The sequence below is a fragment of the Antedon bifida genome, chromosome 4 (assembly GCF_963402885.1).
Source record: "Antedon bifida chromosome 4, ecAntBifi1.1, whole genome shotgun sequence".
In the NCBI taxonomy this organism is placed as follows: domain Eukaryota; kingdom Metazoa; phylum Echinodermata; class Crinoidea; order Comatulida; family Antedonidae; genus Antedon; species Antedon bifida.
The window spans coordinates 11,116,872-11,130,761 of NC_136229.1; the positions used below are offsets into that span (position 1 = coordinate 11,116,872).

The 13,890-nt window shown below is 34.9% G+C and overlaps 1 long non-coding RNA gene across 1 annotated transcript; it reads right to left on the reverse strand.

Moving 5' to 3' along the window:
* Positions 1-7,770: 7,770 nt before the first annotated feature.
* LOC144839442 (uncharacterized) lies at positions 7,771-8,418 on the reverse strand. The gene is made up of 2 exons (XR_013611743.1): positions 8,230-8,418; positions 7,771-7,878 (listed from the first exon to the last, which is right to left on the reverse strand). It is a non-coding gene; the product is annotated as an uncharacterized LOC144839442 (long non-coding RNA).
* Between the last annotated feature and the right edge of the window lie 5,472 nt (positions 8,419-13,890).

The window sequence follows — 13,890 nt, forward strand, 5'->3', positions numbered from 1 at the left end:
TTAGGGTACATGATAATAGTTTAAAACAGATGTTTTAGACGTTATGGGAACCACTTATTATGTTGCTAAAAAGTTATTCAGTTCATCCACAAATTGCTGGTCTCACTGATTGCAAGTGTGTTAGAATTTATGCAAAATTCAGTCATAGGCATTTAAATATTCAAAATAACTTTACATTTCTGAACATGTTTGAATTAGATCTAAAATAAAAATGCCTAATTTACATAATGGGATTCTTACTAAGTTTAAGATGTTTTTAAAACTGATTATTAATAATAGCTGGATCTGCTTAATTTGCATATTCAAAATGATAGAAAAGTTTGTCAACAGAATTTGTTGAAGAAGTAAGAAATTCAATTTCTAATTACTAGAATTAATTATCCATCTGGAATGAATATTGGAGGTTATGGCATCCATTTTGATCATTATTAACTACAATAGATCATCTTTAACAAGGCAGTAGTATTTTTTTATGTTTGAGGGGACAATACATCTTTGCTGGGAAACAACAACAGGAAAAGGTGGACAAGCAAACAAACCACAATCAACATAATGAAGTAAGAAGAGAGCTAAAATAGTAAATTTGTACACAGATGGTAGAAAATTCTGAACTCTGTAAATTAATCAGGAAAAACTTAACTGATGGAATATCTTTCAAGGTCTATACAGTAGCAAAATAGAGGTTGAGATCCCATATATCAATATACCAACACTGATGAAATATCAATCGACATGAGGGAAGTAGAACATGCACTAAAACACATACAGAAAGTGAAATCTCCAGGTATCATAATAGATAGAAGGTGGAGGAGGTATCTGCACACAGTTAGCAAACCTGGTAATACCCAGTGAACAACAAAATATCGGATAATGAAGACATTTTATAATCATCTTTTTCACAAAAAAGGAGTATAACATATCTTTGGTATTACCACTCGGTCTCCTATCAAATATTTACAAACTTTTACAAAGATTGCAAATAGAATTACAGAGATTCTTGACTTTTAATCATTCAAGAAAGCAAACAAGCTTCAGGACTGGAATCTACCACTGACCATTTGCATATTATTAACCGATGTGATGAAAAAAGATGTCCACTTGGCTTTTATTGACTACCAGAAAGTGTTTGATAGTATTGAGATCCTTGCAGTTCTACAATCAATATACTCAAGGATATACATTCTATTTTAATAAATAAGGAAAGTGGCAACAATAATATCTGCCGATGAGTCAAAGACAAGGAGACTCTATTTCTCCAAATTTTTTAATGCTGCATTGCAAGAAACACTATGTAAACTTAATTATTAATGATAACAGTGAAAAAATGATGTTGTCAGTTGAATATATATTTGGGTCAAGCAATTAACACAAACCAAATGAAATAAAGCAAAGAATAAGGAGTATTTTTGTCAAGATAATGACATAACTGTAATGAAAAGCAAAATACATTACCATCAATAACTTATGGTGTAGAAATATGGGTCATTAACATAGAAAATGGAAAGATGAAAGAAAAAAAATGTCTAGGATTTAAGGTCATACAAAGGTTACTGATTAATGAAAGCTATAAAATTAAAGAAATTGTCTTGAGCAGTTCATCTAGGCATCATGGCTGACAGATGGTAGATGACAAATGTTGTCACTATACCAAGAAACAGTGTGAAATACAATGAATCATGAACTTTTCAATGAATTGTAAAGTGAGGTGGCATGACAATATTTCACAGAAATGTGTATAACATGGATGAGAACAGCTCAAAATAGACAGCTATGGAGCTAAACTGGGAGAATACTTTAAAATTAATAAATCGCCATTTTTAATATGCAAATTAGCCATTTCTATTTCGAGTCTATTATAATATTCATAACTAAAAGCTAAATAACGTATATACTACCTATAAGAGTACTACATTAATTTAAACTTTAAACATAACAAAAATAACGTATTTAAGCAAGTTATTACAGAATATCAAAGTTATTTTGCATATGCAAATTAGGGGCCATGCATGTAACCAAATTTTGCATAAATTCTTGCATTATACTTACAATCAATGAGGCTAGTATCTGTGGATCAACTAAATAACCTTTTATAAGTATATCAATTACCATCTTAAACATGTAGCTTTATTATACTATTAGCATACCGCAATTTGAATATATGCAAATTAAAAACTTTGATAACCATTATTTAGAATTCACCAGGACTCTATAAATAAGGTGGAAAATAACACTAATAAATTAAAAGCTTTGACCTCAACCGTTAAATATGGGCTTGTATATATTTTATCATTGTTGATGTGGCCATGGCCATGGTCTTCACAATTGTTGTAAGTTAAGATCACACTTGCCAAATATACATTGTTCACTGGTATCGTCACACACATACATTGTGTGGGAAGTCCTTCGACAAAAATATGTGGTCAGAACGCAAATATGAAAACTTCAAAAATAACATGCATTTCAGGTTGTTCTTCGAGGTAGAGGCTGTAAATGTAAAATGCTTTAATGTAAATACAAGGAACTGCTTCTGAATGTTGTCCTTATCCATCATCATTCTTCTTAAATAAAGGAGTCTTTGCTATATCTGGAAGATATGTAATCACGACAATTATAATCTATGATTGCTTCAGTTGTTCTATTAAGTTATTATTATTCTTTATTTCATATAAAACATCAAAAAACGCCACCATGCCACAAGTTACCACTAGTGGCCAAAGGCCAGATTGTGGGTAACTTTTACATGCATGTACATAGACCAATAAAATATACAAAATTTGAAACATACACAAAAAAAAATGATACAAAAATGAGTGAAGATCAGGCGTTAAGCAGGCGGATAAAATAAGGGATTGGACTGTTACTGAAACGGGCGGTTCTGGATGGTAATTGTGAAATGTTATTACTGTTACGGAGCAACCTCCCATGACTTTCAAACCGTGTCACCGGTAAAAGATCAGCAGAATGCAGTCTCAGATATTCCCTTGGCAAATCTGAGACTGTGAGCTATTCTCCTATCCGTGAGGGATGAGATGTTACAGACCTTTAGAGCTTTGTCATACGAACTAAAATCCCTTCCCAATATGGTACGGCATGCTCTGCGTTGGACAGATTCTATAGAGTTGCTAAGCGATTTGGTTAAGCCAGGGTGCCATACGACATCGGCATATTCAAGGAGGGGTCTAATGTACCCACAGTAGACAGAGCATAGTTCATCAGGGTTGAAGCCAAATTTCTTTAGACTCCTTAAAATGAAAAGCTTCCTATTAGCCTTGAGGACAATATCCCCAATATGCTTATCCCATTTTAAGTTATTTTGTAACGTGACTCCAAGTATTTTAGCATGGGTGACAAATGCTAGTTCGTTACCCCCGATATAAATTTTATTTTCATTAATATTCCTTTTACTAAAACATATTTGTAGTGCCTGGCATTTAGCAGGGTTCAGGTCCATAACATTCCTTTTACACCAATCATGAAACTCATTAAGATCATGCTGCAAGTGACCTGGTTGTGTTATCTTACGATTTTCATAAACAGATAGGTCATCAACATATTTTAAAGCATTCGTTTTAGCACCCTTAACAGCATCATTGATCATGATTTGAAATGCAATGGGACCAAGTTTAGTCCCCTGGGGGACACCAGCTTTTAACGTGATAGCACTTGATAGGGAGTTGTTATATTTTACACATTGTTCTCTGCAGCTGAGGAAGCTGCAAATCCAAGGGACGATTGACCCACGGACTCCAATGTCGATGATTTTATTGATTAAGGTGTTGTGTTCAATACGATCAAAGGCCTTAGTGAAGTCCGTAAGGACAACCGTCCCTATGTTATGAGCTTCCTCAGCTGCAGCACACATATCATGAACTAGACGTACTAAGTAGTGGCTAGTTGATGCCCCTTTGACATTGCCATACTGTCTTACATCTAATTTATTCTGGATATCAGATACCACCCATTCACAAACAAATTGCTCTGCTACTTTTGCAAAGGCAGATGTTAACGAGATAGGTCTTAACTTATCAATTTTTGGTGGATGTACCTTGGGGATAGGAACAGTCACAGCTGATTTCCATTGGGTGGGGAGACTTCCTTCCCTAAATGAGCAATTTAAAATATTAGTAAGGGGTTCACTTAACTCAAGGGCAAACTCTTTAAGAATTAAGGGTGGTATTTTATCAGGTCCTACTGATTTATGTGGGTTGGTTTTTCTTAACTTATTATAAACCTCCCATTCTTTAACTTGCGGTACAGGGCTGTTACATGGCAAATATGCCGGTAAAATACAATAGTCTAGTGGGGGTATGTCATTATTAATGCTAGCAAACTGGGAATTAATTGCATTGGCGATACCTATGTGATCAGAGGCGGATATGTCTGTAACATTAATATTTAGATCTCGACCCATTTTAGATGATGTTAAATCTTTAATTTGCGAGTGCCATTTTCGTGGGTCATTGTGCCGTAGGTGTCTTATTCTAGTTGAAAAATACTTAGTTTTGGCAACTTCAATTTCTCGTTTTACTTTATTTCGTAACTTCTTAAAAAGTGTGGTGTCCCCCCTAGCAAAAGCGGCCTGCCTCTTAGCTATTAGGTCTCTAATGCAATTAGTTACCCAGGGTCTATCAGCACAGTGTATTTTTACTTTTTTTGTCGGAAAATACTTATCTATTGCACTGTTCAAAATGTTATAAAGAGCGTCCATTTTGTCTTGAGTAGAAGTGCTATTCATCACCTCAAGCCAATCCTGTGTTAATAACCATCTTCCAAACTCACATTTTCTTGATTCATAAAATGGACGAACCACTATGTTCTTTGTAGAGTTGAGCCGCGGTCTGATCTTTGGTTTCCATAGTACACACACATGATCGCTCATACCAATAGGCGCTAATGCAGATGGTGCTGTATAAAACGTGTCATCCATATTTGTAATGATTAGATCAAGAACAGCATTATTACGCGTGTTAAATTTAACAATTTGACGAAAATCGTTGCCTTTAAGAATGTCACCAATCACCATACGATTGAAATCACCAGCTATGCAAAATCCGGTATCTGGGGACCGTGTGCGAATTTCATCAATTGTGTTGATTAGATGTTCTTTCAATAACTGTTGATGTGGTGAATCTGTGACTATATATATACCACACACTACAATTTGCGATAGTCCTCTAGGTAGTCTGGTGCCTCTTAGTCTGATCCAAAGAATCTCCAACTCAGGGGGGGCTGCAACCTTAAGTTCTTGAGCATTGAGGCCATCTTTGGTGTAGATTGCTACTCCACCCCCACGTCGGTCTTCACGACATTTGGAGAATAGGGCATAACCAGGTATGTCCAGTTGGTCTTGATGGTGGGTGGTAGAAAACCAGCTCTCAGTAATTATACCAACATTAACGGATTCCTTATTCATCAACAGATGAAATTCATCACGCTTATTGAAAGTTGTTCTATTAATAGAAATGAAGCCACCTTTTCTGTCTTTCTTGTGTTCCTCTATGTTGACATTATCTTGACAAGTTGTCTATTGACTTTATTCTTAAACGTTTCTCCTCCTCTATGGGAAGGCCTTTACTAGCATGCAATACAGCTTTTCCAAAGCTAATTGTCTCGAGTGCTTTGAAGATGATGCTACTTGGTGGAGTATTTTCCAAATCTGCATGTCATCTTTCACGTTCACGTTGGTGTTCTAATCAGATCATCCTTCTTTCACCCTTCTCTGCAACAATAGTCTAAAAAGAAAAAAAGGTTAACTATCCTATCCTCTCTTTGCTATCTTATGATCTTATATAGGCTGGGTACTTTCAGGATTAACTATGTTTGATTGTCTCTTGATGCCTGTTTAAATAATAATTGTTTTTACTGATAATAAGTACTTTAGAAATAGTCAACTATTGTAGGGAGAAAAGGTTTTTGGTTGACCTGAATCCAGATTTAAGTATGCCGTACTATGGAAATCCATCTCTCCTGTGTATAATGTATTGAAACAATTGGATTTGTTAATTCACCATATTTAGTCCATTAAAAAATCAAAATGTATGATATAAATTATTTGATTTATTTACAATTTGATTTGCAGTATTTTCCATTCAATTGTAAAGTTCCTTTTTTTTAGATTTACAATGTTAAGAAAGTTGTGATCATTACACATTTCAGCAGACCACCAAAAATGATTAATAATAGCTTTCTGCCATGGCCTTATAGTTCTGGATGTTTATTGCACGCTTTCACTAACTTCTTCCTGATAATTTTTGCCAAATGTCATATTCATGCCGTATATCTGTGTATTTCTCTCATTGTTTTAGATATTGTGGAGTGTCTATCAGTAACCAAAGTGTCAATTTTTAGGTTATAATCCTACAAACAAATTTTTGTAACAATTAATATGTAGCATACATGATGTATATAGAACTAACCTTTATTTCTTGCAAACATCTTATGAGGCCTTCATTTTCGAGCCAATAAGAATTTGGCACATCCTTTTCACCAACAGCTACAGTTTTTGACACCAAAATGAGATCATTTTGTGTGTCCATTCCTGGCTGGTCGACTGTTGGGGCCAGAACAATGTGGCTGTGATGCCCACTTGAATGCATGGTTGTTTAAACAGATGCCAGTTATTGTGAGCATACTTCCTAGCACATGCTTTTCAATCCCTACGACTGGTGACCAGCATTCTTCTTCTTGGCATTTGACAAGTTTTAGTAACTGTTCTTCAAATACCATGTACTTTTTCGAGTTATCCAATGTCTCAACTTCCTAAAGTATATATAATATATAATACTTACCCAGGTAAAAATTCCAGTTAAAGACCAGTTGGGAATTTTCCCTGTTGTGAATTGAGACAATTCCCATTCGAAAAACCAGTTGGGAATTTCTTAAATGGTCTTAAAAATCCCAGTTGTAAATTTTCCAAATGGTCTGACCGATCCCAGTTGTAAATTTTCAACTGGTCTGACCAATCCCAGTTGTAAATTTTCCCACTGGTGTGATTGATCCCAGTTGGAAATTCGATAGGTCTAAAAAAACAGTACAAAAACAAATAACTCAAATAACATAAATTCAAATTTGTTTAGTTTAATAACTTGTTCTGGATAATTATTATTTACGGTAACTGCATCCTGGGGTAGGGGCCTTACTCCACTAAGGTCTTAATGACCTGCATACCCTCAAAATAGGACTAATCAGACATTGCCAGTTTACGTTTTGCTGGCCGGTGTAAATGAGCGACCTTTTCTGTAATATAACGGTTCAGTCGACTCCCCTCAACAGAAATTTCTTACCTACCAGATGCTGATAGGTAGTGAATGAATCTATCAGAAATATACAAAGCAAGATACACCTACATCAATAATTGTCAATTAAAAATATGATTTAAATAGAAAACAAACTGCAAACACAAAGAATATTACCCGCAAGCATTCATAATTATGGTGGAAGAAGAAATGATGAAATATCAATATACTGCATAAAAAATTTGTAAAAAAAACACTCTTTTTTTACATTAATTATGCATGTTGTCTGTTTAGTTTAATGAATTAAAGAAGCATATATTTGAAAACAATTAAGCATTCATGGATGTTATACACAAAGTTATAATATTGATTTCAGAAAAAATTGGAAACTGAAACAAAAAATAGAAATTATTATAATAAACATGCCTCTAACTGCCTGGTATTTTACAGGCATCATTGCTGGCTTGGCAACACGGGTTCCTTTGTGCCTGAGACACACCTTTCCTTCCACAGAACGGTTTTTTAAAGTCTCTGAGCTCTATACCGCCACAACCAGAAACTTTACGAACATTGATGGTTGGCGGTTAGCTTTTATTAGTTCCCACTTTTCTATGGGCAGAAATACCCCAAAACCAATGTGCACCTGAAAAAATAAGTTGTAAAGAAGGTTGATTAAAAAAAGTACAGTACTTTAATCCTATCTTTTTAATTCAAAAGTGACAGTAGGATAGCAGTAAAGACAAAAAGACCTGTTTATGAGGAAACCAAGAGGGGGGAAACTGGTTACTAGGTTTGAGGTTCATTTACAATTTGGCTCTGTAATTGGCTCAGAGAAACATTGGAAATTATGTTGTGGAAGTGTTTTAGAGTCCACAGTGGACTGATGTTGTCTGAAGAAAAACAAATTAACATGCATGATTCCAGATATTGAAGTAAAGTTACAGATAAGGGTCTAATTTCTACTGCACCAACTCAATTTGTTATAACAACTTACTTGTCCATCTTGGTTTGTCAAAACTGGTGGCAGGTCATCTTCCTGGGTTTGAACTTCTGCTTGGGGCAAGGGATCTTTATCAGACTGGTCTACAGGTGGCTGACTATCAATTTGGTCTTTGGATGAGTGTGGCTGATCATCAACCTTCTTCATTTTTGCACACCTTTGGCTACAATATGAAAAAAATTCCATTTATCAAAAAAATAGTTGGTATCTAGTCATGGAACAATATTTACAAATTCCAAACAAAATTCATAAAACATTTCTGTTCTGTTCAGTCATGCCTGCTAGACAGTCTAGGCTTCAGGTGGCAAAAAAGTTGGTTTAACATTTTAATTTCTTTTTGAAAAAACATGCACGGTGTATGTTTATATTAAATTATATAAAAAAAAAACATACCAATCGAAACAACATCCCTAAGGAGTGCTTTTTGAAGATCTAAATTAATTGACCGGTACTCTTTGACCTCTTTTTGGCGTTCAGCTAGTTTCTGGTTCACGGTATCGATTTCTGTTTTCATGTTTTTGTATTTTTGACGGTATTTCTCTGCCAGTTGAGACACTTTTAAATATTCTTCTTGCGATACATATTTACTTGTTGATTGCTGTGAAAAAGCAGTACAGAGAGGATTATCCCTCTTTTTTTAAATTTCTCTTCTAGTACTGTGCTCAGAGCAGTCTTCTCAGCAGCAGCAATGCGTTTCTTCAATTGCAAGAATAACAAGAACTATATTAGAAAATGTGTGTTTTGTAATTATAGGATACATAACAAAATGTTGCTTGTGTGTAGTGCAAAGGTTGCATTTAAAAAATATCCTTTATCCATGAATTTATGATCAGTGATCATGTAAATGTGCACTACAGTTTTAACTATTAACATAATTTGAACCAGCATTTTTATACACTGAAATTTTGTACGCTTGAAAATGAACGAAAAAATTAACATTGTTGTAGAAAGTCCAGTAGTAGAAATTACTTTAACCAGAAACAACAAATGAATAGAAACATAAATGTAATTACTTACTCTTCCCTTTTTTGCTGATTGTATTAAATAAAAATCCTTGTCACTTGTTTCCTCCAAACTTGTGTCAAGGATTTTGGAAACCTTTACCCTTGATTGACTGATAAGCAGATCTAGATTAAGCATATTTGCACCATTTTGTTAACTTACACGTGCTTGTTATAAAACAGAAATCGGGCAAAAAAAGTAATTTTATTATCGATATGCTTAGACTTAGAAAATGATTTAACACGAATGTAATCATGTATCAAATCATAATCAAATGTATTGTTTCTTATTTCCATAAATATGCATTTTTTTCACCAAACCAGAATAACCACTTCAGATAATTCAACCTTAATTATAGCGGCTTGGTGCTGTATGCCATAAGGTTTGGATGATGGGTACCTGTAATAATTGATTGTTGAGCCCTGTCGTTATTTCTGAATGATACAATGTGTTGATGACGATTGTAATGAACTTTACAATTTTACCAGGAAATTCAAAGTTGGCTGTTGGTTCTTGTTTTGCTTTTTTCCTTGTCTCTGCACTTATAGATTGTCTTGCCTTTCTGGTATCTCTAGCCATGTAGTCTTTAGAGCATGTATGCTGTGATTTTGTATTTCAGTTCTGCTCAGGGGAAATATTTTCCCAACTACTTTAGTTGTGCCTTGCTCGTTTTCTCTACAATTAAATTAACAATGTATTTAATATTGTAATGTTAGTAAAAGAATTGAACTTACTGCATGTATTTCACTGTTAGTTTATTGAACAGTTGCTCTAATTTCTGTAGTGGGTGTACTCTTAATTCTTGAACTAACGCAGGCAAGGCCTTTACCATTTCAACAGCAAATGTGATCTTTAAAAACATGATGAAATGAAAGCCTGTGAGAAAATAATAATAATAAATAATAAGACGTACCTGCTATAGACGAAACTCTACCCATGAACCATGTTCTTAACAAAGGAATTCATGGATTCAAATCCAAAGCATGAAAATGCAAACAGTGGGCCGAAGAGCTTACACACATTGACTAGGTGTAAGTTGGTGTATATTCATTGTTTGTTTTGTGTGACCTTAAAAAAAAGTACAAAATGGTTATAGTATTTTGGTTTACACGGTGCCTGAGTTAGCCTATATTCTCAAAAGCCATTTTTTAGTCTATAGGCCTATCTTTACGTTTCAATTCTGACTCCAGGATAATAAAGATACATATGTATCTCTAGTAAGGTATATCTTTGATTAAATTGCCCTAAATAAACATATTTTAAAAGTAAGCTTACCATAAATTGTGTAAATAAATCCTACAGAAATCAGTTAGTAAATGGTCAGCACACTATAGGTCTGTTCGAGTGATTTGTTCTTTTGCAAGAAGACTAATTGCTTCTTGGTATGAAGAAGCCATTCACAGCATTCCAAACCAACAAATATTAAAAATGGTGTGTACACATTTTCAGTTAAGTAAGTTTGGTAGTTAATATTTTAAATAATGAGGATGTGATAGCTTTTAGTTGCCTTGCTGCACATGATTCTGATAAGCATTTTTTTAAATGAAGATTATGCTTATTGATGACATGATATAGTTATCATTTTATAACTTTTTTTGTGGTTTGTTAAAAAATAAACCAACTAATGCCTCCAAGCACACACAGCTGGTCAAGATGAATAATAATATTTTGTTTAACATTAACAGGTTTAATAATTATGGAAAATTCTAACCTTTTGACCGATAAAATATTCTTTTCCTCTCGAATCTTTTTCCGACCCACAATTCTAATCTATGCCATGAGTGCCGATGCACCTTAAATACCTCTTTTCTATTTGGAGTTCAACTAAATTAATACTTCCATGCTAAAGAAAAATGTCAAATAAGTAACAGTTGGAGGAGGTCTACACTAGATTGGTTGGTGGCGCACAGCATATTTACAGCTCGGGAATTATCAATTTTGAGATTTTGGCCTAGCCTACATTAGCGAACATCAAACGGCGAATAAGGAACCAACTTCCATTGATGAATGTCGAAAAAGAAATAAGTAACCAACTTCACGACGCTTAATTAATACGTTAAATCATACACATCATTATATTTCACATGTATCTTTTTACAATACTTTTTACAAAACGTCCGACTTTTCCACAACCATGACATTCCTTGACAAAAGCTGGACAAGACTAATAAATAACCCCTAACCTCATTTTCTATCGTTTTGATTTGCCTTTCTGTAAGTTTGTTTGTTCATCCTGCAACAAGCAAATCTTCCAATGTCATTTCAGCACGTAATCCCTGTTTCCTTATTATAGTATCCACCGTCATTTGTATTAAATTAATTTCACCATCAATGTCGTTAAAACTTTTTATTTGCAGATTGTCTCAGTCTATTTGTTTATTGGGGCCTATAAGATGAAGTAGTAATGCCTGTTTTTTCAAATCCTGTGAGATGTTCGTGGCGATCAAGTAGTTTTTAACCTACTTACCCAGTGTGTCCATGCTGTTGGGTTTGTCGCAAAAGAAATCCACTTCTGGTGTGTCCAACTTGGCTGTCATTTTCACATAAATTTCACAAATTCCGCTTCTAAACTATAGCAACTTTTTATCTCATTGCCAATGTGGTGTTTTGTGTTAGTGATGATAGTACTAGAATCATTAATAAATAACATTAGACAATGCTAGTTTACTTCGTACTTTTATTTTCATTCTTTCTGTGCATATCACAAGTGTCCCCTAAAATGCATCTACCCATGTCAAAGAATATATAGCTTTACACAAGATTGATTTTAAGACTTGCATTTTTTTATGTTTCACATAAGCCCCTTTCTCACTGACGTGCCTGCAATATACTGGTATGATGCTGGCGTCGTGCCGGTATCGTTACCGGCATATACCCATTCTCATTGGACTATCTTGCCGGAAATATAACCGGTATATACCGGCTTTCTATGAGAAAGGAGTCGGGCATATTCGGCCAATAAAAAGTCTGACAAAATAATTATTGAGGGCGTCCTTTATTGTTATTATTTTTGTCTAGCGATATGGCGGCGAATTTTAAGTTACAGATTTTGTCTTCCTTTACAGCATATTTATGCAATACGTGCTATGTACAGTATATTGTGCATAAATTATACAGGTACAGCAATGAAATAGCCGTCATCGGCAATCTGTAAAACACTGTTTTACGCCAACCACAGCCAGCTTGCAAACAATTAACGTAAACATCTCCCGACCTTAGGGGCCGTCCAAAAACTAATTTTCCGCGATAAATAGTCTCGCTATCAATAATTCCATCTGGTGAAGCGCCAATGACACCACTTGGGTGCAGCCACAATCCAGTTGGAGTAATCTTGATATTTAACGCATTTTCAACGTGAATGATCGCATTGTCCTCGTTATCTATGCCCCATTGAATCGCCTTTACTCCCGATAAATCTCTTGGATTTGTTAGTGAATCCACAAGGGGCTGTGTTACCTTCCTAGCAGAAAGAACCTTCCCAAAATTACTTGCGGTTAGTCGACCTTTCCTGAGCTGTTGCCAAGCAAGAGTTATTCGCTGTCCTATTGTAGCCTTCACAACATCTAAAATTTTCCATTGTCAGGTGAGCTCTCTCTCTTTAAGAAGTTTCCAAGCTGTTTGCTTCCTTTTGTTGTGCCAGACATTAGCTGCTCTACAGTTGAGATCGGAAGTGTCATGTTTTCTACAAAACAACTTCTCATATTTAATTTAAATCATCTCCATCAATCATAATGACAGTTTTAGTCACAAGCAACTGCATATTTAAATTAATAATATACAATTATTGTGAGGTTTTGAGCGCAATATCGTAAATGATCGACGCAAAGGTAAAATTATTGCTTCCAAAAACTGGTTGATGACGCGACGATTCACAACCTTCCCTGCGAAATTAGAGTTCTTATTTTTTTTACTGACCAATCCGGACCACCGTTTGCCAAAATGTATACCACAGATTTACCTTGCCGTATTTCTTTAATGTTATCAATTGTGGACAAGTTGTTGGCCTGTGTCTGTGCTGTTGAACGAGCGAATCTTGCTGCTCGGTTGAAAACAAATGCCGGACCTGTTTTGCCATATCGGACTCTGGTTCTGCCAAAACGGTCAGTAAAAAAATCGACCATTTGGCAACATTTTCCGTTTTGGGGGAGATGCAGATCTGCACCGCCTTTCAATTTCCCGGACGATCCTGGGTTCGGCACTTCTTGGCGTCGCCCGTTCTGATGATTTCTTTGTATTTAAGACCATGTACCCTGACGGAATTATTTTGCTATTTTCGAAAGGGAAGTCATGATAAGGTAGTCTGTATATTCCCGCAACATTCCTGGCACACAGCTCTGTGAGAAAGGGGCTCCAAAGAACATATATTGCATGGCAACCATGTTTGACACAATCTTTATCACATATTTGAAATTTTATTTGAATTTACATACATGGTTCAATATATGCTGTCATATCCAGATAAAGATAACTGGTTCGGAATTATAAAATCATTTACATCATCAATTTCTTTAATACTATACAGTTTATTTAACAATTTTTGTTTTTAAACATATTATTGATGGTCCTACATTCATGTGACAGAGGTGACATAGCCGAGCATATAGATTTGAGTGTATTATTGACCAGAGTTGCTTAACTGACATGACATAGATA